This window comes from Micromys minutus (genome assembly GCF_963924665.1).
Source record: "Micromys minutus genome assembly, chromosome: 13".
NCBI lineage: Eukaryota > Metazoa > Chordata > Mammalia > Rodentia > Muridae > Micromys > Micromys minutus.
The window spans coordinates 7,268,653-7,293,363 of record NC_137982.1 but is presented as its reverse complement, the minus strand read 5'-3'; the positions used below and the strand labels follow the sequence as shown (position 1 = coordinate 7,293,363).

The window sequence follows — 24,711 nt, the reverse complement described above, 5'->3', positions numbered from 1 at the left end:
GCTGAGCCGGAGGCTGCAGCCCTGATGGGACGCGCAGGTCGCAGTGAGAGACCGCAGTGCAGTCTCGCTGTAGCGGGTTCACTGGGACAGGGGCGCGGCGGGGTTTCCCTGGTGGGAGCCCGAGGCGGTCCCTAACGCCCACCCCGCCTCCCGCGCCCCTCCCCCGCGCCCCGCGGCGTGACTCAAACTTTCCCAACCCCGTGGCTCTCTGGTCCAGCCCCGAGGTTAGAGGAGGACGCAGGACAGACGGCGAGAGGGAGGTGGGGCCACAACCAAAGGCGAGGGATGAGGGTGCGGGGAATCCGCGGACACCTGCAAGCCCTTCTGCGGGGGCGGAGAAGCCACAGGAGCAGTCCAAGCCTGGCGCAGACAGGCTTTGAATTCACTGCTATCTCTCCATCAGGCCATCCGGGGACTCAGTGGCTCTGAGCCTCCCTGATATTGTAATTATTCTTGTCAAAATCAACAAACCCAAGTCTGTCATCCACCATGGGCATAGCATGCTGTAACCCTAGGGGAAAGATAGTAATTCTGGAAGCTTGCTGTAATCCTAGGGGAAAGACAGTAAGACCAAACATATTTGATGCAGGCCATCGGAGGCTCGGCAAGAGACAAACTCATTACTAAGTGGTATAGGCAGCATCAGAAACGAAATACAGAAGGATCCCAAATTCCTCAGGCTCTGCTGTATCTCCTGAATGTTGTAGGACATCGTTGAAGGTCATATGGAGACTCCAGAGGAGCTGGCACACGTTCCTGTGGTCACCTGGCTAAGTGGACTCACGGATTGCATGTGAAGGGGCTGGGTCACACGGAAGGGGCTACCTGGGCTGGGTTCACCTATCCTTTATCTGATAGTGCTCCTCTGCCGGCTGGGTGGGTCAGGATGCTGTTTCCACCAGTGGGCCAAGTGGGGATGCCCTCTGCACAATCAGGTTGGGGGGGTGCTCTCTTTGCCACTGGACTGTTGGGGTACTCATCCACCACTTGGCTTGGCAGAATGCATCATCCACCATCTGACTGGACAGAGGCGGTTCCCTCCATTCTGTTGCGGCCCTTCGCTCTCTCAGGCTGTGCGCTCCTGGTAATGCTTGTCCTTACAGACCAAGAGCTCCCTGGAGTGGAGAGTGTGCCTTAGTGTCCCCACCATGCCACCCTGATCCTACTCTAGTCGCCAGCACAGGGTGGTGACTCGTGGATGCTGCTTGACCGGAAGGGGCAGGTTTGGCAAACATGCTTGATTCCTTAGGGTCTTCTTTGAGTACAGCGCTCTGCGTGAGCTCAGAGAGACCCTGGACACAGCTGAGAGCTCTGGGCTGTAGAGGGGTCACTCTCTTGACCCTTCCTCTGAAAACACCTCAGTCCATGTCTCATCTCCTTTGGGCCAGCCTCAGCTCCTCCATCACCAAGGCTGCTGGCACCACTGTCCTACACACACAGCCCCTAAGTCCTGGTCCTAGTTCTGACTAGCTCTGACTACACCGTATCACTGGGGCTATGCCTGGGGGTTGGGGGGGGGTTGGCCTTCCTCTGCCACTGAGATCTGTGACAATAGAGACCCAGAGCCTGGAATGCAAGGGAGCCCAACAAAGCCTCTGCCACCTGCAAGGGGAAATGGGCACCAGAGATGGGTTACTGAGACCTGACAACAGGCAGGGGGCAGGCTGGACATGTGTCAGAAATTCAAGTCTCCATGCGGCCAGACACCTAGGGCAATGATCTCTTGAAGAGCTCTCTGTTTCATGGGATATGGAAGAAGCTGTGTCCCCAATGCTTGAGAGTGGAGTTTGCAGCCAAGTTCAATGGGAAGTTTACTCTCCTGCACTTGTAAAAACTGGATTTTTAAACCTTTCCGGGTGAAGGTTGTGATTGCCTGCAGACCCTGGGCCCCAGCTGTGGAAAGACAGTAACAACCAGGAGCCAAAATGGTGACATTCGAACCCAGGACATTGTTATTCCATCTACAAACATTTGCTGAGCTGTGTGCATGCCAGGTACCCTGGGAGGTACTGTTGGGACAGGAGGATAGGAAGTTACAAGGGTGCAGTCCCTACCTGGAGGAAGAGACATGAAAACAAATACAGTGAGCTAAGTGTTAACAGGAAGAATGACCCAGCGGCTCTGGGAGCTCAGAGGAAGGAGCAGCTGAGCCTAAGAGGTCAGAGAAGGTCATGGAGCAAGTCTGAGATGCCAGCAAGAATGACGTCACCAAAGAGCTGGGACATTCACAAAGGCAAGGGGAGCAGAGAGACCACCAGTGGGTCACCCAATAGAACTGAAGGAGATGGTGGCAGAGGAGGGGACCAAGGCTAAAACCCAGAGGATCTTACACACTTCACCAACCCTTCTGGGGTTGACCTAAACGTCCTGGGAGGTATTGACGAATATTAACCAGGGAAGCAACCTGCTCATGTTCAGAGGACAGACGTTATAGACTTATGGGAAGCCAGAGATGAACCCAAAGACAGCAAGGGGCTTCTCCTTATGCTGATACAAGGGATGGAAGGAGCCACAGACTTGAGTCTTGGTGGCTTTGTGGTGGGGGATGTCTCCAGGCTGGCTTTGAACTCACAGATTCTCCTCCCTCAGCCCCAGAAGTGCCTGTGTTACAGGCTTGTGTCACCCTCCCCAGATTTAGATCCCAGTCTGAAACTGCCTGGTAAACTTCAGTGAAGCACTCCCTCTAAGAGAGGAGCTGGAGAGATGGCTCAGTGGTTAAGAGCCCAGCTGATTTTGAGAAGGACCAGGGTTTGATGCCTAGCATCGCATGGTGGTTCACAGTCATCCATGACTCCAGTTCCAGGGGATCCAATGCCTTCTTTTAATCTTCATGAACACCAAGCACGCACACAGTGCACACACATACACGCAAGCAGAACACCCATACATGAAATATCGTGAATAAGTCTAAAGAGAAAATTCTAAGGAGATAGAAGGAGAAATAATGAGATGCCTGTGGATGTTTCTTGCCTCCCTGACACTCTGCAAGGATCACCAGGTTCCCTCAGAGACAGAGGATGGAAAGAAAAGTTCAGAGCTGGTCTCTGCCTGGCCTCCCTTGGTTGCCATGGAAGGGACCCTCAGGCAGGCATCACTGTCCACCTGCCATCATCCCATTTGGTCTGATGCCATTGCCCACCCAGAGTGGCCATGTGGCTGCCTCAAGCCCGGGTGTCTCGGGTGCTCAGGGCTTCCCCAGGGATGTAACCATGGCCACAGAAATAAAATGGGGGAGACCTGGGGCCTGCAGTTACAACACAGCCAAACCACAGCAACCAGCTGCCTTCCTGAATCTTCACGTCCCCAGGCCCCTGGGAACCAAACTTTTTAACTCGAGAGCCTACATTGCTGCCCTACCCCCAAACTCTGCACTGGCGCACGCGCGCCCTCCCATGCTGTTCCCAGAAGCCATCATCTTTGTGTTGTTTCCTAACACACCAAATATTTGCTGTGGAGAGCCTTGTCCTGGTTGCTTAAGGGAAGCACACACTCCATTGTTCCTGGCTCATAACCATCCCTGTCCTATGCCTGCAAGGGGACCCAAAGAGCCAAGGGGCTGCATCAGAGCCTAGGTCACTGTATGTTTGGATGTCAGAAAGCCTCCTTGGCCCTCTCTACGACATGGTCCCTACATGCACCTAGTCTGGACCATGTTAGATGCTGAGTCCAGCTTGCCCTGACCACCTTGCCCCTCCCAGCCCTCCTCCTGAGGGTGCCTGCTCTGTCCCTCAAAGATTGACAGCATCAATAGGCACATCATGTGCCAAACCCTTACTGAGTACCAGGCTGCTCCCCTCCAGATAGGGAAACTGAGGCTGCGGAAAGGAAGGCTCCAGGGAAAGCCACTGCTCATAGCTGTCCTGGAAATTCAGGGCAAGGTTTCCAAAAGGAGCCCAGTGGACAGAGTTTCTAGAACCGACCCAGAACCACAGGTTTTTCTGAGGCAGCACACTGTCATGATGCTCTGCAGGGTGTGGAGGGAAACACCACAGACTCAGACTTCTCACATTTCTGCACCTTTGTGGGGCTGTAGGGGACCTAGCCCACCCGTGTTTTACTGTAGTGTGCACAGGAAGGGAGCAAGGATTCTGCAGTGTGGACGCTGCGGGCTCTTTCCTAGGACGGAAGCGCAGAAGATTCGAAGGCTTGCTCTCTGCTGCAGGAAGAAGTGACACCCCTCTCTTCCCTCCCCTCCCCCAGACCAGGTCAGGGCTCAGGGGAAGGCAGAGGAGCTGATGACTAGAACGGACAGAGCTCCTGAGGACAAGAGAGGCAGCCAGAGTCCCAGCCTTACAGCCATGGCCCCACAGCCAGAGCTGGATGATTTACTGCCGAGCCCAGTCCCACTGTGGGACCAGCCTCCAAGTCACATGGACTGCAGGAATGATTTGAAGCCATCCCAAGAAATATTTGAGCCACTTGACACAGCAACCGTTGCCCATCCCCATGTTTTCAAGAACAAACAAATGAAAAACTGGGCCAGAGACAGCGCATTGGGGCTCACTCCCACCACCCGCCTGGCCCAGCTGCTCCGGGGTCTCCTGGGCAGAGCGCCTGCGCTGCTCAGTCGCTGAGAGCACATCTCTTCCGGCTGTGTCCTGCCTGAGTCCCACTGTCATCTAAGGCCATTCTGTCACCGTTGTCATTGGAGGCTGGCACTAACATCCACAGAGAGCTGGGGTTTAATACCTGTCCACATCTCACGTCCTGAGATCGCGCGCACGTGCATACGAGCGCCCACACACATGCACCAAACTCCCTATTTTAGCTTCCGACCTTAAGCTCTTGCTCTTTCTCTTCCCAGAAAGCTTGGCTTCGAGTCCCCTCAGCCTTCTGGCTGAAGCTAACCACTCCTCTTGGGTGACCTGAGAGCCCCCCGCCCCATTCCATAGAAAATCCTGACAAGCGGGACTCTCTGTGGTTCCCAACCCATCATCGAGGATGGGCTAGATATTGGCATTTGACCATGCTCTGGCTTGCAGGGGATGAAGATTCATATGCCAGGACATCTTCTGAGGAGACACACGGAGCGGGCTGGAAGTCCTTCTCTTGACGACGTGAAGTCAATCTAAAGCAACAGTGACTCAGAAGGTATGACCTAGACCAGGCCAACGGGAACGACTAAAGAGTCTAGGAAGACCCACGTGTGATCGATTGGGTTTGGAAAAGGTGCCAACAGAAAAGGACAGGCGTTTCCAACTTACAGTGCTGGAACAGCTGTGTATCTATAAAAAGAAATAACGAGTCCCAATTCCTTACTTACTAAACTAATCAGAGATTACTGATAGGCCTGTGTAAAGGCTAAATTAGAACATTTCTATAAACGGTGGTCAGGAAAAGGCTCAGGGATTAAGGATGATGCCCTCTTCTGGCCTCTGCAGGCACTGCACTCACATAGGGCATATACTCAAACATATACAAACATGGTTCACACATACATTTTTTTTTTTAAAAAAAAAAGTTGAGAAAGAAGTGCTTCCTTCTTTCACTTAATGATGCAATGACAGCATCTGGGGGGCTGAGCAGCTCTCTCGACACCATGAGGAAGTCAGTCCAAAGAGCGTGTGAAAAGTGGAACTCTCTTCAGGACTGTCATAACCATGGTCTCCCTGTTATGCACTTTCCTTCAGAATTACTCAGACTGTATTGAGTTCTCTGTTGGGTGCAGCTACAAGCATTCCTATCCCAGGACAAAAGATAAAGAAGAGCCATGTCCCGGGTTTTGACACCAATGTTAGAATAAAGAAAGTAGAAGGGATATGTTTTATGGAGGTATGATGAGGTGTGGGGGAAGGAAGATGCCTCTGGCGTGCCCATGTTGGGCATCCCTTCCCCGAGGCACCAGCTGTTAGGAAAAGGATGAAGAGAGTGGGGGGTGATATGGCCCATGGAGGTGTGGCGAGGCCTGGGGGCAAGAGAGATACCTCTGGGTGGGCCCATGTTGGGAATCCCTTCCCCCTGAGGGACAAACCACACAATGGTATAGTACAGAATAGAGTTTATTCAGGACATGGGGAGGGGAGTTGAGAGGATGGTAGGGGCAGAGAGAAGAGAGGAGTAGAGAAGTAGAGAAGCAGAGGCAGGCCAAGAGCACATGGACAGAGAGGGGGAAAGGGAGGGGGGAGAGGAGGAGCAAGGGTGGGAGAGCAAGAGAGCAAGAGAGAGAGGAGGGGCAAGCAGCCCCTTTTATAGTTCCAGGTAACTGGGGCGGAGCATACCTGGCTGTTGCCAGGTAACTGAAGGGTGGGGTTTACAGAATCCCAACACCAGCCACACGATGCTATAATACAGAATAGTTTATTCAGTGTATGGGGGGGTGGTTAAGGTAATAGAGGCAGAGAGAGAGGAGGGGGGAGGGAGGGAGAAGAGAGAGAAGAGAGAGAAGAGAGAGACGAGAAAGAAGAGTAGTAGGGGCCGGCCATGAACACATGGTGGGAGGGAGAGAGTGGGGAGAGGAAGGACAAAGGGGCAAAAGCAAGAGAGTGAGGAGGGGGCAAGCAGCCTCTTTTATAGTGCCAGGTAAATGTGGGGCAGTGCATACCTGGCTGTTGCCTGGCAACTGTGGGTGTAGTTTGGAAGAATCCTAACACGCCCATGTGCAAACTCACACACACACACACACACACACACACACACACACACACACACACGTGCGCGCACGCACCTTCGGACTATCAAAGACTTACCTGTATGGTTCACAACACCTCTCAAAGGAGTAGTCAGCAAGCACCCATTCATGAGTCAGTGGATGGATCAAATATGCTGTTAGCCTTGCAAATACTGGGGCTCCATGCATACAAACTCTATTCCACGGGCGCATGGTGCCACGCTAGGCTTCAGTTTGCTATTTAATACAAGAGCAGAATGTGGTTGCCAGAGAAAGGTAGATAGAAGCCTAGAGTTGGGGCTCACAACTCAAGAAGGGAGGCCAGCAGGGGTCTCCCTCCACCTCTGAGTTAGGCTGGCCCAGCCCATGAGAACAGCCTGTTGGGTTCTTGGCCAGTCTTACTCCACCGCCCACTCCACGTCCTGCCTTTAAGGACTTGCCAATTCAAATTACCTCAAGAAGTCTCCATTAAAGAATCCAGAGTCTGAATATGATTTCAATCATGGAAACAGTCCTTCCAACAGTAAGCCAAGGACAGGTGACCTTTGACAAGAGCAAAGACTTGCAGAAGGAACCATATTAACGATGTTTTGATTGCTGTAGTCTGGAACTGCTGGCCCAAAGAACTGTGCCTGGAAATCTGAAAGGGGGACATGGTGCTTCCAGCCCACACATCACCAGAACCATCTGGCATGCAGAGCAGCCGGGCGGGGATTAAGGCAGTCGACCCCTCTAAGAAGCCAGGTCTAGTGTGTCTCTGCAGATGTTTAATGGAAGCCAGCATCCCGGGCAGACAGCTCCAAGGACAATGTTGGGCAGCCCAGCTTTCCAGCCTCTCTCACAACAGAGGCCAGTGTCACGCTGGCCTGCAGACGTGGGGCCTGAGACACAAAAATGATGGTAGCCATGATGGCAAATCAAGTCCTGGTTCCTGCGGAGCGGCAACAGAAAGAGCTACAGAATCTGATCATTACCCTGGGACTGAGACACAAGCCACAGACCTGCCTGAGCCCTCGCAGCACGGCTGACAATACCAGTTCCTCGCCAACCCCCTGGCGACAGGAAGCTTGGCTTCTGACATCCCTCAGGACTCCAGAGTCTTCCCTAGAGTCGCAGGAAAGAGTTGATTGGCTCTTAGTGAATCACATGGCCAATGCCCAGGCCTTGTAGCTGGAAGGAGATAAGACACCAATGATTGGTTTCCCCCCCGGTCACGTGATCTCCCTGGCTCTGGGATGTTTTAGCCGAAGCTAAGTCATGGAAGCTAGAGTCTCTTAACCATCTCTCCCAAGTCGGGTCCCGCAAAAGCCCTTGAACTAGATGCATCCAGCAAGCACTCTATAATTGCTGAGAGACAAGCTGCTGCTCCCTACCAACCCAATAGCACCTCAGGCCCAAATGGATGGAAAAGGTAGACTCGTGATTAGGAATGAGTTCGTTTTCTCCTTTCAGGGCCTCGCCCCAAATATATATATTTGATGCAACCCGAAAATTCTGCTCACTGAGGGAGTTGATGACCCGCTCTTGGAAGAAGTGATTTTCTTTGAACATGATACTGCAGACATGAAGCTGTCCCCTGAGTATCAGCTCTGGCCACCATACTTGCCAGTTCCCCACCCTGGCACGCAGAACACAGTTCCTACCCTCTGGACCTGGCATGAAAGCAAGCCCACCCCCATCCCCTCCTGACCTCCCATTGGGTGTTCCTTAAATGAATGAACGGAACTCAAGAGCCTGGCCGCCGTCTGACCTTCAGGCCCCACTCAGTGAGGCATCACAGCCAAAAGGAGCGCAAGGGAGCCTCAGCATCAGAGAGAAGGCGGGCCCTAGCTGGAATACCCAGGGTATTAGCAAAAGGGAAACCACACCTCCGCTTCTCTAAGTCCTCAATTCAACACGCTTGCTTGCCCGGAGGTCTCTGCTCTTTAAACATTCTTCCAAGCTTCTCTTCTCCCCACCTTCCCCCATCTCTCCCCCTCCTTCCAAATCTAGGGTTTTATTTTTCCTCCTAATAGCAATGAAGGGTTTCATTGGTGTAAAAACATTTAGGTTATTATTAGTAGTAGTAGTATTAGTGTTGTTGTTGTTATTATTATTATTATTATTATTATTATTATTATTATTATTAGTTCGTATGTGTGTGGGTTTGTGTGGGCACCATCCCAGAAGGAGTGCTGGGATTACAGATGTGCTGCGTCTGGCTTCGGTTTATGGGATCAAACTCACTCAGCTCTTGTGCAGCGAGCACTTTCACCTACTGAGCCATCTCGTAGCCCCAACTTAGCCCTTTTAGATCGATGACAGTTCTGCTACCCGATTCCCTTCTGCCCACAAAAATTCTGGAAAAACGCAGGCAATGTTCAGCAGGGGATGGAGTGGGAGGGGCAGAGGATACTCAGAAAGCAACCACCCTCCCTCTTCAAAGACGCCGTTGAGAAACACGCGGAGGAGGCCTTCTAAACATCTATTTAGTGATACACAGTTGACAGCTCAAAGTTAGTCATTTCCCATGAACTCCTACGCAGGAGCAGGGGCCAGGCAAGAATTCATGCACAAATTCATGTACACCTACCTCGTGAAGGGGGCCATTAATGGTTCAGGGACAAAGGCATCTTGTCCTTCAGAAGTGCCATTCTGTTCTGGGCTTGACTCATGTTGACGGTGACTCAGTTTTCCCAGGTACTGACAAAAGAAAAATCAGTACGTACACAGAATGAAAACATTAATACCCAGCCAAGCAGCAGCAGCGCACACCTCTAGTCCCAGCACTGGGGAGGCAGAGGCATCGGACCTCTGAGTTTGAGGCCAACCTGGTCTACAGAGAGAGAGAGAGAGGGAGGAGGAGAGAGAGAGTTCTAAGACAGCCAGGGCTGCACAGAGAAACCATGTCTCTAAGAACCAAACTAAAAAATGTTAATAAAAATAAAAGAGAATACCATCTATCAGTTCAGTCTCTCGTTGGTATTTCTAGAACATTCTACCCAGCAATATCAGAGCACACACTGTTTTTTATTGCCTCAGAAACAGTCACCATGTCCTGGATCATGCCAAACTTTAGCAAATAAGTGTTCAGTGTATGTTTTCTGGCCACCTTGTTAGTTGAACTGAAAATCACTAAGGAAAACGAACAAACTGCATGTCCAGGGACGCTCTGAAGCAGCTCTTAGCACTTACAGCCTTAAATGCTCAGATAAAAAGAGAGATCTTGGCGATGGAGAGATGGAGCTTGCTCTTGCAAAAGACCCGAGTTCAGTTCCCAGCACCCGCAGAGCCATTCACAGCCCGAAACTCCAGCCCCAGGGGATCTAACACCTGCCACAGGCACAGCTTTCATCTGCCTGTACCCACACAGACAGATAGTAGTTAAAACTTAAATAAAGAAGATCTCAAATCAACAAGCTAAGCTGTTACTTTCCTAATACGTGGGTCAGCTGGATGGTTCAGTGGTCAGAACTTTTTTTTTTTTTTTTGGCTGTCAAGCCTGATGATCTGAGCTCAGTTCACTTGGTAGAAGGAAAGAACTAGCTAACACAAGTTGTCTTCTGACCTGCACGGATGAGCACAGCAGTGGCCATAGCTGCCTCCAAATAGCATCCTCCTCTCCAGACCTGATACTTGGACCTGGATCTTCAGAGCAACCTCATCAAATTCAGGTACAGAGGCCTTGGGTGGAAAGAATCTGGCCATGGCAACTGCGGTAATTTTGATGGTCAACTTGACAGGGTTTTTGTATCACCATGGAAACAGATCTCTGGGCACATCTTCGAGGGATGTTTTAGACTACTTTAACTGAAGTGGGAACATTGGCTGTAGATGTGGCATACCATCCCATGGGCTGGTGAGCTGGGTGGTTGATGTCAACTTGACACAAGCTGGAGTCATCAGAGAGAAGGGGCCCCAGTTGAGAAAATGCCTCCATAAGATCCAGCTGTGAGGCATTTTAATTAGTGATCTATGGAGGGAGGGCCAGCCCACTCTGGGTGGTGTCATCCCTAGGCTGGTCATCCTGGAGGCTGTAAGAAAGAAAGCTGTGCAAGCCCTGAGGAGCAGGCCAGTAAGCAGCACCCTTCCATGGCCTCTGCATCAGCTCCTGCCTCGAGGTGCCTGCCCTGCTTGAGTTCCGCCCTGACTTTCTTTGATGGTGATGGCATTGAAACATGTGCCCAACAAACCCTCCTCCCCCCCCCCCCCCGCAGGTTTCTTTGCCCTGGTGTTTCATCACAGCCATAGAAACCCTAAGACGGCTGGGGTCTAAACAAGGAGGAATGGAGCTGAGCATTCGTGACAGGGACTGCAGACACAGTCTAAGCAGCCTCCTCAGGTTCTGGCGGCCATGGCTTCCTCTCCACGATGGACTGCACTGTAGCTGGCACCGGCACAAGTCTTCCTTCTCTTGAATGGCCTTTGTCAGGTGTTTTGTCACAGTTGTGGGAAAGTGACTGAGGAGACAGCATGTTTACTGGGCCTCCTCATGTCCCCCTGCTGAGGCCAGTGGACAATGGGTTAAGGCACTTGCTCCCCATTCCGCAAGATAGGACACTGAGGCTCCATTTGGCTCACATTGGCTCTTGCCTCACAGCCTACAGCTGGGCAGGGTGGAACCAGGACTGGACCCTAGAGAAGGACCATTAGCAGAAAAAGCCTTGGAAGAACTTGGAACAGTGGTGATGCTTTGTAGATACCTCAGTGCGCACCCAGGGACCAGCAGAGAGCGGCTTTTCCAGGCCCCACCCTGCCTCTGCACTTCTGCCTTTCAGGCCGTCGGATGGTCCGTCAGATTTCCTCCCATAGGAGAGACCCATCCCCTGCTCTGCTGCAGAGCTGGTCAGGAGCAAGAAGGCCTTACGGGCTGGTTCAGGTGATGAGTTGGCTCAGTGGAGTAAGTGTTGCTGTGCAAGTGTGAACACTGGAGTTCGGGTCCCAGCACCCCTGTGAATGTCGGGTGGGCCTGACAACCTGGCTACAGTTCTAGTGCTTGGGAAGTGGGAACGGGATCTTCAGGGTGAGCTGTTAGACCAGCCATATCGGTGGGCTGTGGGCTTGACTGAGAGACCCCGCCTCAAAGAATAAGGTGGAGGGTGGCTGAGGAAGGCAGCAGGCGTCAACCTCAGGCTTCCTCACGCACACATGGGAACACGCATGCATACATATGTAAAGAGGGCCAAGGAGGGCTGGTAAGATGGGCTGGTAAGATCACTTGACACCAACCCCAGGCCCACATGGTGGAAGAAGAGAGACAATTCCTCCCACCTGTGGGTACTACAGCATACCCCCTTCCAAATAAGTAAATAATCTTTCATGTGGTCTTCATCTCTTCATCCATGGCATGGTGCCACCAGGCATGAGCGGTTCCAGGAGCCACCCATCGGCTTTGTCTTTGCATGAGGACAGCAGTGTCTCCTTACATGGAGACTCAGCCCCACAGTCTGGTGGAAAAATCCCAGACTCTGCAAAGTGCCAGCTCCAGGCGACCCCAGGGAGAGGACGTCATGCCAAAGGTGATGAATCACAGAGATAGGCGGGACTAATGACCAGCAAGCCCAGCTACATATCCTAGCTCTGGTGTCCATTAGCTGTGTGACCTCAGGCAAGTCACCAAGCCTCTCTGGTATCGGTTGAGGGTGGTAGCTATTGTCACTGCATACAGGTGTGATGGTAGTAAGGCCATGCATGGAAAGGGACAAACAGCAGCTGTGAGCTCAGAAGGTGACCATAGCAGTGACCACCAGAGTTCCAGCACAAGGGCCCTGCTTCCTTCTGTCAGGTGGGCTGCAAAAAGCAAGTTTCCAGATCCAATATGTTGGCAGCTCAGGTATGTCCAGAAGAGACTCCTTGGACCATACCTGCCCAAGTTTACCATCACCATCCCTGCATTCTGAGGCCTCACTCACTCCCAGACACATCCCCTGCCCAGCTCCTCCCCTAACAGTGCCCCTAATGCCTCTTTGCCTGTGGTGGGGCTCTAAGCCTTGAATACCTGAGCATCCTGAATCTCAATGCCCAGTGTTGAAAGCAGGACATTTCTTCCTCAACAACTCCCAGGCCCCAGCATCCCAATACCACACCCACCCACCTCTGATCTCCCACCAAACAAAGGATCTCTCCCCAGCCCTCACTCCTACTGCTCAGGCGCAGGGAACTTGCAGAGGCGAAGGGCAAAGACAGCTTGTCTGGAGCCTTGGAAGCCCCTTGAAACCTTTGACAACCTTTTATGAGCAAAGACAGCCTTGTCTATAAAATGTGGGTGTAATGCTAGTTACAGACTCTAGAGGGCGCTTCTGCAAGTATTCAATGAGTTAAGGCCGAGAACCCTGTATACAGCAAGGATCTGGGGTCAGCTGTGAGTATCAGAATGACCACTCATTCATCTACTAAATGTTAAAATGGGGACTTAGAGGAGCCAATCCAGGCTCAGGCTGAAGGGCACAGGGTAGCTTTTGGCTTCTGCCTTGAAACCCTGAAGGTAGCAGTCACCTTGTGTTCATGGATTTGAGGCACAGGTTCTGGTGGCCTGAGATTGTCCTGTGCTGGCTCCCTTATAAGATGGCCCAGCCCACCTCTCATATTCATATCAGCTAGGTCCCGGTTCTGCCTTCCAACATGGCAGGTGGCTAGTCTTCCTAAGCAAAGCTTCTCACATGTGCTTGTGAGTGGGATCTATAGAACCCTCGATGAGCCCTTTCCAACACTGGGGATTCCAGTGGCTAACCCAGGACAAGCCCTCTGTGGTAGTTTGAACAGGAACACCCCCCCAAAGGCTCATATGTCTGAACACTTGGTCATCAGGGAGTGGCGACACTTGACAGGGATTAAGAGGTCCACCCTTGTTGGTTGGTGGAAGTGTGTCACTGTGGGGTGAGCTCTGGGACTGCAGATGTAGAACTCTCAGCTCCCTCTCCAGCACAATGCCTGCCTGGATGCCACCAAGCTGAAAATACACTAAGCCTCTGCAACTGTAAGCCGGCCCCAGTGAAATGTTTTCCTTTATAGGTTATGTGGTTATGGTATCCCTCAACAATAGAACACCAACCCTCCATCCCAGATTGTTCCGGAAGCCACCACCACTCCCAGTCTTTCTGATTCTCCGGGGGCGAGGCTGCGGACGGGCGGGGGGGGGGTGGTTTCAGTACTCACTATATGGTTTGACCCCTGAGATCTGCAGAAATGAGTGGCTAGCCTGGGGTCTCACCTGGGGAAAAGACAATTTCTGAGACAGGAGGTGAAACAGACCATGAGCCCTGGTCCCTGACTGGAGGAGGGCTCCTGACAAAGTCCTTCCTGGCCACCTCCTTGTGGACTCACAAGTTGACATCCTGGGCAGTCCCAAGGACACTAGATCCCAAGTCTCTCTACTCAACAGGATCCTTTCTCCTGGAAACATTTGACAAAGCAGAATTTACATGCAAATACTTGAAAGAGACTTCAGGTGGTTTAAATCAACCCAAAGGCACACACTATCTTTTAGAGACGATATAAATCAGGATGGTGACACAGGGAGAGACCCGAGACGGTGTAATCAAGACATGCGTGCATTTCTCTTTCTAGACAAACTCAGTCTTGGGCTGGTGTGGCGATGAGGTTGAGGACGCGATGCCAGAAACGTTTGTTGTGTTGAGCCTGGCTCAAAGGACACGAAGACCCTGAGGCTAGTATTTCCTTTGCTCTCGCTCCATTGGTTAGAACTGAACCACATGGCCGATCTTGCCCAAGGGACGCTGGGAAATGTAGTCCTTTGCTCCACACCCGGTCCTACTGAAAGTAAAGGCAGGAAGCAACAACTTTGGAAAAGCTCACCTTCCCAAGTTCAAGGGATTTTAATGCCCTTGTCGTACCCACCACCACGGCCAGATAGATAGCCAAGAGACCAAGGTGGATAGATGTCAGGCATGGTGGGAGAGGGGAGACCGGCTGCTGAAGATGGCAGACAGACAGTAACCACAGCAGGGATCCTCCTGGAAAGAATCTCTACCACCATCACCACCTCCCACTCCTCTCTGCCCGTTCCTGTCCATGCCAGTTTTGTTTTGTTATGGTGTGACTGTGAGGTGTCCACTGCAGACTGGCACAATCAGCACTGGTGTTGGTCCCTGCCTAGTGGTCCTGTTTTGGGATTTTGTGAAATGTTTTACATGTAGGCAGTCTAGTTGGCAGAAGGCCACAACTGTGGGCCTTGGAGATTACTTATCCCTTCTGGTTGGGCCCAAGTTCTCTGCTCCCTGGTTTGAGGAAGTGTGATGGAGTCCTGCCACCATGGTTTCCCTGCTGTGGTGGACTAAAATCTCACCATGGGTGTAAAGATGGAGAAGGGCAAGATGCAAGACTCCCACTGGGAAGGAAACCAGCTGGAGCACCATAGATTGCCCACTTCCCTGGGGGGCGGGAGGAATCATAGGTGAAGCCAGCACAGTAAGTCACCCAGGATAGGCTGAGCCAGAGTGCACCTACAAAAGTCAAGGTTGCCCAGGGCAACGTGAGAGAGGATAGATGTGCCATCCAACGCTCTCAGAGAACCTAAGCTGTCACTCCATGGCTGCCATGTGACCAGCTGCCCTTACACCAGTCCTTCGAGACAGACCCTCATATTTGCAGAGGAACTACCATGCATATATTCCATGTATGTGTGTGTTGGTTTTGTATGAGTGTGAGGGGAACACACCCATGACATTTATCACTCTCTCACTGAGCCAGAGGCTGGCCTGAAAGTCCCCAGAACTCATCTGTCTCTGTCCCTCTGCAGGGATAGGCCTGTGTAGCTATGCCCTTTACTGGAGATTCGAACCCAGGTCCTCATGCTTGCAGAGAAGGTACTCCACCACTGATGCCTCTCCCCAGCCCCACCTACTTTTGATGCTCTCATGGGTACAATACTGTGTGGATATGTAAGTGGCCCCCAACTTCCACCTAAGGACAGTTCCTTAGGAATGAGACGCTTCTTATGCAAACACTGTTACTAAGTCCTGCCCCACAGTTTGCTCAAGGTGGGGGGGGAGTACAATTGTAGATAGCTCACCACAACCCCTGCCGCCACCACCAAGGGTCTCTGAGAAACACAGGTCTGGACCAAATCTCAAGAAAGCCATGTTTCTAGTAAGATGTCGGGTTATTCTGGCATGGCTGGGTGACCACACATTGAGAAGCTCTGGCCAGGTATATCCCATAGGGTGTCTTATTGGGCTGCCAGGAGGAGTGCAGCTTCCTCTGGCCCGGAAAGCAAGAACTCACTTTTGCATCCCAAGGGGCTGAGAATGAAACTGGTTTGAGACTATGGGGAGAAGTTACATCTGGAGGAGAGGTGGGTGGAGAATAGCCTTGTTTGAGAAGAGATACTTGGCTTAGCCTGCAGAGGGTCTGACACCTGACTTTGAGACCAACAGGCCTCAGCTGGATGTAGGTATTCACACTTAGAAAGCAATGCCCCAGTAACCCCAACAGACAGGACATGCAGGAGGGGATGCTGCAGGGTCAACTGCTGTGGCCTGCTCACCTGCTGCTCCCTGGTCACCAGAGTGCCCCCCCAACAGTGTACATATATATATGTACACTGTTACCGTCTAAGACACACCAGAAGAGAGCATCGGATCCCATTACAGATGGTTGTGAGCCACCATGTAGTTGCTGGGAATTGAACTCAGGACCTCTGGAAGAGCAGCCAGTGCTCTTAACCACTGAGCCACCTCTCCAGCCCCATCACCACGGTACTCTTAACCTAGTGGATTGAATTGATGCCTTGTATGGGTTTTCTCTTGGGTACACTGAGCAGACCACATCCAAAGCGAGAGCAAGACTGTCCTGGAAGAAAGAAATCCAAAGCAGACAGAAACACAGAAACAGACAAAGCACCAGGCCCACACAGGGAGGCAGGGAGGTCCAGGAAGCATGTTTAATTGGCCAGACACAGACAACATACATTGGGAGCAGGGAGGAGACCTGGACATGCAACAAAGCCTGTCACCCTTGGCCTGCACCACCAGGCAAGGGCCTCCCTATGTCCCCCCAAAACATAGACAGGACGGCACCCCAAAAAGAGACTCTGAGAGTGCTGGGAATGCAAGCGGGGAAGTATGAAAACAACCACAGCCAGAACATCACCTTTCCTGGGTTTGGGTTTTAAGTGACCTAAAAGTCCGGCAGGAGCTGCAGGACCCGCTAGGGTCACCAACTCAAACATCACTGGCCTGTCACCCCTGTAAGGTGGCTGGCCTCCTTCCAAGGCATGAAGAACCAGACCCAATGAGTAAAAGTCCTGAAGGAATCTGGAGGCTTAGTCCAGGAATACAGAGGTGAAGGGTGCTGGGTGGGGCCCCCACCCTAGGAAGCAGACAAAACCTGAACTTAATGCCAAGACAGAAGATGGGACCAACTCTTTATTCAACAAAAGCCTTTTATTCATTCAAAAATTAACCATTGGATTTATTCTGCAGATTTTTTTTTTTAAAAAAAATTAAAGTTGGGAGGGCAAAGCTTCCCACTGTGCCAACGACCTTGCCAGTCCCAGATGACCTAGCAGAGGGGGGTGTGAGACATGCTGTCAGATATGTGGGGCTGGGGGTCCAGGACCTCTGGAATCACAGCCACCACTCAGGCCTTCCCACCTCTAGCCTCACCACTGGCTGGACCCCTACACCCCTAGGTGCCACAGTGGCCCATCGCCACCAGGGGAGCGTCCCTGTGCATCCTCGGATCATGTAAATGCAGAAAAGAGTCTTGGAGGCTCTCTGCTTGGCCAGCAGCAGGGACTTTCTCAGGAGAGATGCCAGGGAGCCCCAGGCACCACACACCCCAACAATGTCCCCCCAAAGAACAAATGCACCTTCCTCGGAAGTCAGCTATCAAACTGTAGAACGTTTAAAGAAAGAGATGTTAATGCCGCATATGTTTGCCTTGTTATTTTAAAACCTGGCTAGATACTGAAAAGTCGTGATATGCTCCTAAGTCACCATCAACACAAAGTGGGCAGCAGATGCTGGGAAGAGGGGGGTCACAGCATATCTGGCCCTAGAAAAGAGGGTCTGCCGAGGGACCAGGGACCTGGCCTCATTGGCTGGGCCACACCCCTAAAGAAAGCAGCGTCAGATGGGGTGAGGCCTCTGTAGAAATGAACTTGGAGAGGCCCTCGGGCTGTGCCAAAGAGGCCTGGCCTCAGATTCTGGGCGTGCTGTGTGCCTCAGCTAACTGCTGGTGAGTGAGAGGGACAGACGTCAGTCAGCACGCATCCGTGAACAAAAATAGTGTCTGACACCCTGCCAGGAAAAGGCAGCCCATGGCTGTCTCAGTGTCCGAGGCTTGGGCCCAAGGACATAAACTGTGAAGACCAAAAGCCACACCGAAGGCTGCAAACCAAAAAAAAAAAAAAAAAAAAAAAAAAGCCGAGAGGAAGCCTGGACCCACAGCCATCAGTGAACATCTTAGCTGAGGAGCCCCATGCTTAACCCTTGACAGTCCTCAGCGAGGAATCCATTGGGTCTTGATGTCACCAAACATGCCCATTGACAGAAAGGACAACCAAGGCTCCAGAGAGAGGTCCACTCTGGCCCTCTCAGTCTACATCACCACATCTACTCCCCATCCTAGAGGCCCTGTCAGGGACCAAACAGGAAGATGACCCAAAGAGGTCTCAAAGAAAGCTGCCTGTGTTACGAGCCCTGTGAGAACTGGTGGGCTGGCTATGGGCACAGCATGAGCAAAGTGTCTACCAGGAAGAGGGTGTGTGCATGGACAGGCTAAGCATCCCACCCACAGGGATGGACAGGCAGGACAAAGCCACCTCTTGATGGGCAACGTCAATCCTCCAGCTGACAGCTGCTCACCCACGGGTTATTAGCAAGGAAGTCTTTGGCCTCCCGGAAGTATGGCGGAGATTACAGGAGAATAATCCGAGCAGAAGAAAAATCTGGGGGCCACCTTCCCCCTCTCAGTGGTGGGCAGAGAGGTTGCACAAACTAGAAGCAAGAACTGTGGGCTCAGGTCTGCCTCTGCAGCTCGGAGGATCATCCAGGAACGCTTCCCAGGGTGAGGCTGGGCCTGAAGGAGCACAAGAGTCTGGAGAATCCTAAAGAGGGTGCCATCAGACACAGCCAGCCTCTGGGCCAGACCACACACTCCAGCAGCCGAGGCTGTGCCCAGAGACCATAAGGGGGTTGTACTGTCATTCATATGATCTTGTGCCCTCCAGGGTTTAGAAAACACAGCCATAGGACAGTGGTACAAACACAGGAACCCCTGCTCCAGGCTGAGAATCACACATCAATAAGGCCAATTACCAGGCCTCCTAGCCCTGCTGAATGAGACGGGAAAGTCTGCAAAGTCCCAGAGAAGCCCAGCCTTGGACTCCTTGCTTCTAGTCCATGGTTGCCTGGTGCTCCTGGCGACAAGTATGGAGCCATCTCTCTGGCTCTGGACTAGGCCCTGAAGAGCAGCACAGCCTCCTCAGCCGTATGGCCTGGTCCCATCTCCCCACCCCTTCTTTCTCAGACTCCTAGCAGGAAAGAAGCTGCAGAAGGCAGACAGAGGCAGGAGAGCAGAGGAATGCACGTGCTGCACCGACCCAGACCCCTAGCATGGAGGGGGCAGAGACCAGCAGTGCAGAGAAGCCCACTTTATAGTCTGTGTGCCCGACACCCTCCCCAGCCCCCACTCCCAGAACGAGGCTCTCCATTTTCCATCTGCGGTGAACATCAGACAGAAAAAATTAAATAAATAAAAACCCTCAAGTTTGTTCTTGAAAAAGTGTTATGGATTCCAAGGAGGGCAGAGCAGAAGGGTAGGGGCTCCAGGGCAGAAGCTGGGGGAACAGTACATTAGCCATTTAGGAATGCCCACCTTCCCCTCTCCAAATATGGAGCACAGTATCGAAGAAAAAAAAAAACGATTTTTGGCTTCTTGGCCACTGCAGGCCACCATCCTCCCAAGTGAGGCAGGCAGGTGGATGAGGGTGTGCACATGTAAACGGAGGCCCAGCATCCTGGGAGTTTCAGACACACAAGGTAGCAGCAATAGTTAACAACCAATAAATAAAAGGTATCGATCACATATGAGTATAAAAAAAAAAACCCTCAGTTCCCCCACAAAATGCACAATACTGTTATCACATGAGGCACTGCCACTAAACACCCTTGCCCGATAGTGGCCTCACTGGCCCTGGCCACCACTGCAGGGGACCAGGCAGAGACCGAGCTCTCTGAGACACAGAGGCCTTCTCCCAAAGGTAAGTATCTTTTAGAACAGAAGGTAGTTTGTTTTCTTTCATAATGTCCGTTTGAAATAAAAGAAGAAAGCACACAGGCCGGACAGCAGGGAGAACAGGACGGCTGCCGAGAGAGACAGCCGGGCGCTCAGGTTTGCAGAGGGTTGGAGCCTTTCCGTTTCGGTTTGTCGTTGTTTCAGACGAGCGGAGGCTGCTGACGATTGGAACCAGTGGCTTCAGGCGGCAGGTGGATGGATGCAGGGCAGGGGGAAGAGAACCAGGGCCTGGAGGCTCAAGGGCGGCTGGCTTTGTGGAGATGAGGAAGGCTGGGTGGGCACAGGGGTGGCGTCAGGCTGCGGTGGCCTCATGGCACAGGAAGAGGCTAATGGTTCCCACACATCTGCAAGACAGAGGGAGTCAGCATGTGTTAACAGCTGTGGTGCCTGAGGATCCTTTAGGGCCCAGCCTCTCGACTTCAGGCTCTAATCGAATGTGATAGTAACAACAGACTTGGCCCTTCTGTAATATTCCACGAGTAGAAGATCTCTGAATGTACCACAACCAAACAGTAACTCAAAATCAACGATGAAATGAGTCCCAGGTGCTTCAGTGGTTCTCATCCACGTGGTACCTCTGACCTTGACTGCCACCTTGATTCAGAGCACAGGATCTGTGCCTGTCCCATGACATCACACCACACACCAACGCTGCCTAAAACAGCTTCAGGTTTGAGACACATGTGTTATGAATTACAGTGTTTTTTGTTTCCGTTTACTGCATCCATATATTTTCCTGTTCTTACAGAAACATCATGGTTTAGTTATAGAAAAAATAAAAATAAAAACAATAAAATTATATGCATAACAAAAAACTTCCTTTAAAATAAAATTCTTTGTGATTTATTAGCTGTAAATGTTTGATTTAATGTTTATTTTGTACACTTACATACCAAGAGTTGTGTCAAGGTTTCTCAGTGAAAAGATGGGTCACGAGCAAAAGAAGTGTGAGAAACTAAAGGGCGCTAGGTGGCGCTAGAGAGTACTAGATGCCACTAGATGGCCTAGAGAGCAGTAGAGGGCACTAGGCGGTGCTAGAGGGCTTTAAAGAGCACTAGAGGGCGCTAGAGAGTAAGTCAGCATTCTGGGCTGGAAATCTTGAAACCTATGCACGTCCTTTGATTCACAAGAATCTTCATGTCTATTCCCGGGAAATAAATAAGATGCTCACCATGACACACTCCTTAATAGTAAAGGACCGACCTGAGTGTCCAATATCAGGAAACTGGTCGGATAAAATATTTACAGCCATTAAAACCACTGATGGGACAAGTCACTGAGGGCCCGATCAGAATTTGGATGTGGCTGCGGTGCCTCTTCCGCCCATGAGGGCAGCCACTATACATCCCAAGAAAAACACGAGTGTCAACAAGGGCGTGGGGAAATTAGAGTCCTCATGCCTAGACAGTGGGTGTGTAAAATGGTGGGAAACAGCGTCTGAGGCCTGTCTGCCTGTGTCAGTGACACACACATGTGTTTTAAAATGGCTTTGATTTATGGCTACAAATATTCTATAAGGTTTCTTTGAAATTTGATGAGGCTGGTTCTTCATCAGAGTCTAGAGTAACCTAACCCTGTGTTCTTGGGCTGTGCTGTCTCACATTTTTTGGTTCCAGAATAAACTGTTTCTTTTCCCCTTTAAGTGTTTTTGCACACACGGGGCTGAGGATGTGTCTTGGTAGAAAAGTACACAATAAGACCCTTGTCTCAAACAAACATTCTGGAATTAAAGTGTCGCCCACACCAAGAATAGACCTGGGAAGTGTGCTAAAAAGGAAGCCAGTCTCAAAAGACCACTTCAGAGGTAAGTCTAAAGACGGAGCAGGATGGCTGTCACGGAGACGCTGGGTGGAGCCTGACTTCAGAGATGCCAACCTGTTAGAACCAGGAGGAGGTGGCAGGCTCATAACACTGCAAATGTACTAAATGCCAGTGAAGTGTTGAAAGTGTGTGTGTGTGTGTGTGAGAGAGAGAGAGAGAGTGTGTGTGTGTGTGTATGTGTGAGACAGAGAGAGAGGGTGTGTGTGTGTGTGTGTGTGTGTGTGTATAAGAATGTCTGTGTATGCATGTGTGTGTGCTCGTGTGTATATGCATATGAGTATGCATGTATGTGTGCATACTTGTACATGTGCCGGCAAGTACTCCCATACCACTACATTACCACCTTTGTATTTTTATGTTAAGGTCAAATCTGTTATTCAATTGCCAGGCAGGTCTTGAACTCGAGACTGCTGCCTCTGCCTCTGAACAACTGGGATGACAGGGATGACGGGGATGATGGTGAAAATGGGGATGATGGGGATGATATTGATGATGGTGATGATGGGGCTGACAGGGCTGACAGGGATGAAGGGGATGACAGGGATGAAGGGGATGACAGGGATGAAGGGGATTACAGGGATGAGGGGGATGAAGAGGATGATGGAGCTGACAGGGATGACGGGGATGATGGGGATGACAGGGATGAAGGGAATGGTGGGGATGATGGGGATGACAGGGATGACAGAGATGACGGGAATGATAGGGATGAAGGGGATGACAGGGATGAAGGGGATGACAGGGATGAAGGGAATGATGGAGTGGCAGGGACACAACAAGGAGACAACAGGCCTACAGCACTGGGCCTGGCAGAACTGCCCACTTTAAAATAGTTCCTTCCGTACTGAGTTCCCCTCCTAGACTCTCTTATAAAAAGCACAGAACCTTCCCAAGCAGCCTTTCAGCCATGCTGATGTCGAATACGGTGTCCTGGAGGCTCCTGATCAGACAGTTGCAGAGCCCTGCTCCAGCACAGTGGGTTTCCTGATCTGTAGGGGGTCAGACAGCAATCTGCTTTCTCTAAGGCATGGAAGCCAGAGAAAGGAGGCATTTAATGGTGTCCACAGAAGGAAGTTGGAAGTCCCCACAGAGATTGTACTGACAGGCTAGTTTCATGTCAACTTGATACAAGCGCGAGAGAGGTGAGGTCAGAGGGGAGAGGGAAGCTTCAACAGAGAGAATGGCTCGGTAAGATCAGGCTGCGGCAGGAGGGGCAGCTTCAACTGAGAGGCAAGCCTGTAGAGCACTTTTGTAACCAGTAACTGATGCTATTATGTGTCCTGTACTGTCCCTAGGCTGGTGGCCCTGGTTTCTATAAGAAAGCAGGCTGAGCAGGACATGGGGAACAAGCCAGTAGGCAGCATCCCTCCATGGCCTCTGCATCAGCTCCTGCTCCAGGTTCCTGCCCTGTTTGAATTCCTGTCCTGACTTCCCCCAATGATAAGCAGTGAAAATGTAAGCCGAATGAACCCTCCCCTCCCCAGGTTGGTCTTGGTGTTTCATCCCAGGAATAGTAGCCCTGACCAAGACAGTGGGAGAGCAGGCAGGACACAGTGCTCAGGAGTAGAGTGGATGGGGCAGGGCTGTTGTAGTCTTGGCTCCCCTTCCATGTTAGCCTCTGTGATCTGCAACCCTTTCTGATTTGCAGTTACTCTTGCTACACCTCAAACACTACCCACCTTTTACTGACAAGCTTGTTGTTGCTTTGAAATATGATCTTATACTGTTGCCCAGGCTGGTCTGAAATGCCCATTTAGCCCAGGCTAGCCTGAAACTCCCAGGTAGCCCAGGCTGGCCTTAAATTGGAATGAGGCTAATCCTCATCCCTCAGCTTCCTGGATACTGAGATTGCAAGTGTGAGACTGAGATGTAACTCCTGAAAGATGATGGGCACAGGGTTATTCTGCTGCTAGAAAGCTGTAAACCCAGAGCCCGTTAATGCATTTAAATCCATTTCATAATGATAAATTTTTCAAAACGTCATCAGTTACCCTGGAAGGATGTTGGGAAAACAGTTAACTCGGGGCTTAAAAGATGGCTCATATGGTAAAGTTCCTGTCAAGCAAGCATGAAGATCCATCCCAGTTTGATGCCCAGTACCCCTGTGAGAGAGCTGAGCTTGGCAGCATGTGGGCACAAGGAACCGGAGACAAGCGGACGCCTGGCACTTGCTGGCCAGCTAGCCTAGCCTAACTTGGAGAGGAAAGTGGATCTTGGAGAGAGATCCTGATGCCAGCCTATGGCCACACATAGACATGAGGACATGCACACGGGCCAGCTCATGCTGGAGAGTGGTAAAGAGGAAGAAGCAAGCACGGCAGTTAAGACCTGGCTACCAAGGTCATCCAAGGTCATCTAATCATAGACCCAAGTTCCCAGTAATGTGGGACTCGTCCTCTTGGCCCAGGAAAGGCGGCAGTGAGCACACAGTAGGTTGTCCCCTGGCTTCCATGCTCATAGCATTGAGAAGACATACAATAAACAAATGGGTGTACCGTTTTAAAAATGAGCCAGGCAGTGCTGGCGACATGTCTTTAATCCCAGCACTCGGGAGGCAGAGGCACATGGATCTCTGAGTTCAAGGCCACCCTGGTCTACATAAGTTTTAGGACAGCCAGGCTAGGTAGAGAAACTCTGTCTTTAAAAATAAATAAATAAATAAATAAATAAATAAATAAATAAATAAATAAATAATTTGGCCACTGTGACTATGTCTAGGTCAGATGGCCAAGTTTAGGAAGTAAATCTTTAATTTATCACATTTGTTTTTAATGAAGTTTCCTTTGTACACATCAATTCGAACTAACTCTGGAGAGATGGCCCAGTGGCTCCGAGTGCTGGCTGATCTTCCAGAGGACTCGGGCTCCATTCCCGGGACTCACACCAGAGGCTCACAATGGCCCCTAGCCCCAGCTCCAATAGATCTCATGCCACTTTTGGCCCCTGAAGGTACATGCACCCACATGTATGTGCATGCAAACATACACCACACACACACCACACCACACACACACACCACACACAAATACACCACACACCACACACAC

General features: G+C 51.2%; 1 protein-coding gene across 1 annotated transcript in view; it reads right to left on the bottom strand.

Moving 5' to 3' along the window:
* Window positions 1-19,483: 19,483 nt before the first annotated feature.
* Window positions 19,484-24,711, bottom strand: part of NCS1 (neuronal calcium sensor 1) — a 47,624-nt gene continuing 42,396 nt past the window's right edge. Inside the window, exon 8 of the mRNA XM_080927413.1 lies at window positions 19,484-20,190. The gene's annotated coding sequence lies outside the window, so the exon portion shown is untranslated. The remainder of the gene's footprint in view (window positions 20,191-24,711) is intronic.